We start from the raw sequence: 5632 nt of genomic DNA, 5'->3' as shown, positions 1-5632 counted from the left end.
TGGGATACAGCTCTTGCAGAGGCAGTATGGATTAGACATGCTGTCCAAATATGGGATGACAGGCTGTAAGCCTATTTCAGTTCCTTTGGAGCAGAATGTGAAGCTGAGCACAGATGCGGGTGAGCTTCTGGAAGACCCTACTATGTACAGACGCATAGTGACTTCGACCCTCTGATAGTCGCTTTAGTTGCTCTATCTCTAAGAGGTTTGGTTGGCAGAGCTCATCATTGAATGTGACAGTTAAGCGTAGTTCGTTGGCTTCCTCATCTGAGATGAGTCGCATGCGTTCATACAGGAGCTTGTTATAGTGCTCGTCAAGATGTTCTTGCTCTTCCCAAGATAAGGGCAATGGCAAGTATTCTTCAAGCTGCTCTTTAGGGAATGCGCACATGTCTGCCAGGACATAGACACGTGCGAACACTTTGAGCTTAGCATCCAATTCGGTTAAGCATTCTGTGACACTTCTATGTTCAATGAGAGCTTGCTCGATTGCTATCTCATGCAAGGTTCTAAGAGTTTGCTTGGGCTTTAGCATAACTGGGGACTCAGGCCTAGACGAGCAGGTTTGGCCAACGCTAGGATTTCTTATTCTCTCGGGGTCTCCATGTTTCTCCTGAGACTTCGTTATCGCGTCATGGTTCTCCTTAGATGTGACTGGTATAGATTTGTCATCCTATTGTAACAGCGTTGTGTCCACTCTTGATTGGTCAATGCGAGTTCTATTGTCGGTGGATTGAGTGTTGCAAGAAGTCGTTGATGGTAACGACCGCTTTGATTTTTCAGAGCACATGGATGCGTCTGAGGTTTCACCGTTATTAGGAGAGGCATCAATTGGTTCAGTGGTGAATGGACTCGATGCTTTATTCCTCAGCTCTCCAGCGCTCTTCGTCTCAATATTCTTGGGGTCCACAACCGCCTGCAACTGCTGTTATTTTCGTTGTTTTCTTATCTTTTTCTTGGTCAGTGAAGGTGTATCTCTCAAAGACTCAGGACCCTGGACCAGGTCAACCGTTGATGTGCTTGGTTGGGCCTCACCATTCTCTTTCTCTAGTGTGTCCTTATGGGACATAGCCATGGCCTGCTGAATAGCCTTGCCAGGTTGTGAGGGTACAACTGCCTCCCTTTTCAGAGAGTCTAGCTCTTCAGCAAATTCCCTTGTGTTCAACTCCTCCAGCCTAGGCTTTAGGCACTTTGGAAGTGCTGGAGTTGTCAAGGAAGTTGGTTGCGACACCTCCTCCACAGGTAAACTACCTAGGATACGTTCCGCAAGGGGCATTGTCACGACCAAGGGCTGTGACTGCTGTGATCCCTCATTGGAAGTAGTAGTGGCTAGTCCAGTGGGCTAGCTACTCTTGGTGGATTGCGATGTCAGGTCCCTAGGGCGATCGAAAGTGGTCGTATCTTTTATTGCCCTTTGAGCATTCATTTGTGTAGATTGAGCATGAGTTGATCTAGTCCCATTAGGTTGCACAGGCATATCCTTGGGTCGAGAGCTACGATTAGTGCCATGTCCCACCTCTTGGACATTTGAAAGCTTAGATGGAGATAGAGATTGGGAGTGAGCAGCCGCCCTTGACGACCGCTGATGTGCTTCCTATGTCCGGTTGGAAAAAGAGAGTGTAGGAGATCTAGGACTCTTAGGTGGACTTGGCACTGGCTGAATGATTTGCTCGAGGCTATTAGACGATTGTGCCATTTGCTTTGTTGAGCAATCAGCCTTGCCATGAGCAATGTTGTGCTTATGATGCGTGTTATCTTCTCACAAAATTAAAGGCTTTTTGGGCACTAATGGCTTTTGTGCACGCTCAATGGTTACATATGACATCTGCTTATTAAGCATGCTAGGCTGAGGCTCTTTCTTTCAAACACTCATGTTTGGTTTCTTGCCTCGAGACTTGGAGTTTCTCTTAGATTTCCTACTGTGCTTCGTTGCTTTTGACGCAATCTGGCCTTCAGTTGATAGAGGTGGTTTAGCAAGGGGTTTTGGTACCAAATCCATTGATTACCTACGTAATACCCTTGAGCACGTAGCAATGCTTTGGATATCCATCGCGGCGTTGTGCTGACCCTCCATCGATGTCTTCTTCTATAAGGCTTGGGCTTCTTTTGGGGTCTTCTACGATATTTGTAAGTCCAAAGCCCGTCCTTGGCATTGTCCCTTGACCTTCTTATTTCAAGCATGGCCTCACTCACTGGTTCTCGTTGTTCGACCTGTGCTTGTATCAACTCTTCCAACAAGTCCATGCTCTCGTTAGTAGGCTTGACTGTTATATCAGCACCTTTCTTGCCTTTCCCTCGAGGTTCGATGAGGTCACCCTTGCTAAAGGTTGTGACTATTCTCACACCTGGTAGTGTCATGTGTATCCTCTATGCTACATAGTCAGCCTCGCACATGGTTGCCCTTTTGAAGGGTCTTCCTAGGAGGGTTTCCTTCCCGTAATTAGCACTATTTGGAGGAACATGAAATAGGATAGGCACGCTTTCAGTTTCAATTTTCGCAAGGATTTTGCACTTCCCTATGAGTGCTTGTGGGTGTCCCCCGTAAGGGCTAAGAGTTGCATCAGCGGTGTGAGCTCTGGTTGGCCTAGTAGGGTCCATGCCTCATAGGTCAAGATATTAAAATCCGCTCCTTCATCAATCAAAGCATCGATAGTATGCTCTCTTTTCGCGGTGAGTTTGACGCTAAGATAAGCAAGTGGTACTATGTCTTCATCTTCTGGGTCTTGGCTTGTAAATTTAAGCCTTCTGACAAATGCCCTTGAGTCCCCAACTACACGACCAGATATGGATTCTCCACCTGTCTTGGGTCGTCTGTGCAGTGCTGCTCAAGGTACATCTCTCGTCAAGAGTGTCATGTCTAGTCATCTTCGCATTTGTAGCTTGCTGATGTTGCATTTTGCTTTGACTAGACACGATCTGAACACAATGTCTTTGTGTTCTCATGGTGTGGCCTTTTTGCCCTTGATGGCTAGTTTGGCCCATTGATGTTCTAGGGTCTCTATTTCTCTCTGTTTGGGTATGGGCTTTTGGTTGCTCTTTTATAAGTGAGGATCCATGCTCATGTAGAGCCATTACTACACTAGGGTCTAATTTGGAGGACCTGTCATGGCACGCGTTTTCTCTCCAACCTACTTGGGGGAGGTGCGGAGGGGACAGAGCCCCCTCTGCTGGGGTCCGAGGGGCAGTCCCCCTCGGCCCGCAAGGCCATTACGGTAAACACCATGCGCAATTTGGAGGACCGTTTATAGCCAAATTTTAAACTACTTGCTCTAAGTTTTAGCCCAGTGATGGATCTGTGATGTGCCTTTAGCTTTACGTAGCCTTTGGGGTCAATTTCGGGGTTTAGATGCGTCAAAATTTGTGTTCTAGATACCTCTCCAATTTTGACAGTTTTCTGTCCGATTCTCAAATGTCCAATTTTCAAGAGTCCGATTATCAGAATCGGACATCCGATTTCGGGTTGGTCCGATCGGTCCAGTGGTCTGATTTTGGTCACGTCCGATATCTGGAATCGAACGTTCGATTTTGACAGGTGTCCGATTCTGAGTGGTCCGAGTGTCCGATTTTCAAAATCGGACGGTCGAGTGTCCGATCCGACAGGCAAAGGTGGTCCGATTCTGGGACTAGTCCGATTCTGGGACTGGCCCGATTCTGGGACTGGCCCGATTCTGGGACTGGTCTGATTCTGGAAATCGGATCGGTAGGGTGGTCTGATTTTCGGAGTCGGACGGTTTTCAAAGAGGTCTGATTTTCGGAGTCGGACGATCCAACTCCAGAGATAGGACAATCCTATTCTGGGACTCGGACAAACTGGTCCGACTGCGCGGTCGACGGCCCACGAATTGCACGCGACGCCTCTAGGCTGACGTCTACTTCACCGAATCATGTCGTGCCGTCAAACTAGATGCAAAGCAATAGAGGAAAACGCCTGGCGTACCTGAAAACGGTGTGGCGCTCGAATCGATCAGCACGTCGACGATCTCCCCGCAGCTCTCTCTCTCTCCCTGGCTCTCAAGTCACTCTCTTCTCAGAGGGCAGGATATCAAATGTGGCCTTTCCTGGTTCCCTGGGCCTCTTATTGCCTCATCCCAGCATGTTGTGACCTCAGAGGTTAGTCCCTCATACTCTTCCAGCCAGAAATCCGAATCTGTGCCCCTATTTCCTTGTTTCAGTCTGTTATACAGCAACAGAAAACCCTACTATTTTCCTTCTTTTTTCCTATCCTAATCTTAACCTAATGCAACAAAAATCAAAATCAGAGATGGGGATGGATGGTCCTACTCTAATATTCAACAACAAATCAAAAACCTACTTGCTAAGGAGATCGAATACCTCTTCAAACTCCCTCACTTCCTACCTATCTATCTCAAGCACCGGTTCGGGAAAAACCCTACTTTAATGCTCGATTCGAAGCGCACAAGCGCTCAAGGCTTGAATCCGTAGGTCCCGGCAACGAAACCAAAATGTGGGAGCTTTTGCTCAACCGCCAAGACCCACGGACCGCTTATTGTTCGGATCCATGCAATGCAAACAATCATGCAATGCTCCAGCACAAAAAATTATAAATGCATTGAAGAAATTGTGCCTAACCTAACTACATGTGCTCGTGCGTCATGCAAATGCGAACACAAAAGATACACACAACAAAAAATAAACTCATAAAGAGTCCAAAATCTTGGCAGAAAATTCCGCCCTTAGGTTTGCAATGGTAGATGCACAGCGTCACGACATCATAAGCACACTAGATTACTGCAACTATCAATTACATAACCAAGTGAGTAGAGACAAGGGCCATCATGAAGAATGATGCCAAAAAATCAAGGATGCCGCCTTAATGAATGAGGGGAAGACTAAGAAAAACCTACTTTAACACTTGAGGAAGAAGGGATATGAGCAGCATGAGCTGAAAGCCACGTCTTATACAACTCAATACACCTGTGTCAACCTCTCCTATCGCTTTGGAACCACCCACTATGATGACCCCCGCCCCACCCCCACCCCTATTGATATGCCTAAACTACTCAATTTTGATGTAGGGGAGTTAGAAGAGCACTCTACAAAAGATGAGAAGATCTAGAGTTATTGGCCCCTTTACCCTAGAACTTCAAACTCCTTTACTGAGCTGCACGTGTCAACCTAATTCAAGGGTATATTCATAAATGAGCTTACACCAACAATCTCCTATTCACCAAGATAAATGTAACTAGAAAGGAGAGCAAAAGTGTCAAGCTATCAAGGTGACAAAGCTATCAAAGGGGATTAAAAAAACCTAACCACTTGCTTTTGGGTCATGAAGTATTTAGTAACTTTTATCAATTTAGCAATTGGTATTTTGAGTGCACCAATGGCACATTGAGATGGATTTATTTTTGTGCAAATGGCACCCCAAAATGGGTTGTAACTAAGACCTTGATGTGTGCCTCATAGTTTGTCCTACACACCTAAAAGGGTATTAATTCATTCTCTCTCTCTCTCTCTCTCACTCATATAATCAACTACCACTACCACTACCACTATAGGAATTGAACTCTAGACCACCTGGTCTCGATGCATTCAATCTAGGAACTGTGCCACATCAGTTTGGTCCTCTGGGCATGCACGTGTGCATTGTGTGTCCTCTCCATGCAGTTCA

Source organism: Lygodium microphyllum, chromosome 19 (genome assembly GCF_053477565.2).
Source record: "Lygodium microphyllum isolate KBCC chromosome 19, Lygodium_microphyllum_v1.1.10, whole genome shotgun sequence".
NCBI classification, from domain to species: domain Eukaryota; kingdom Viridiplantae; phylum Streptophyta; class Polypodiopsida; order Schizaeales; family Lygodiaceae; genus Lygodium; species Lygodium microphyllum.
Note: the sequence above shows the minus strand (reverse complement) of the source record.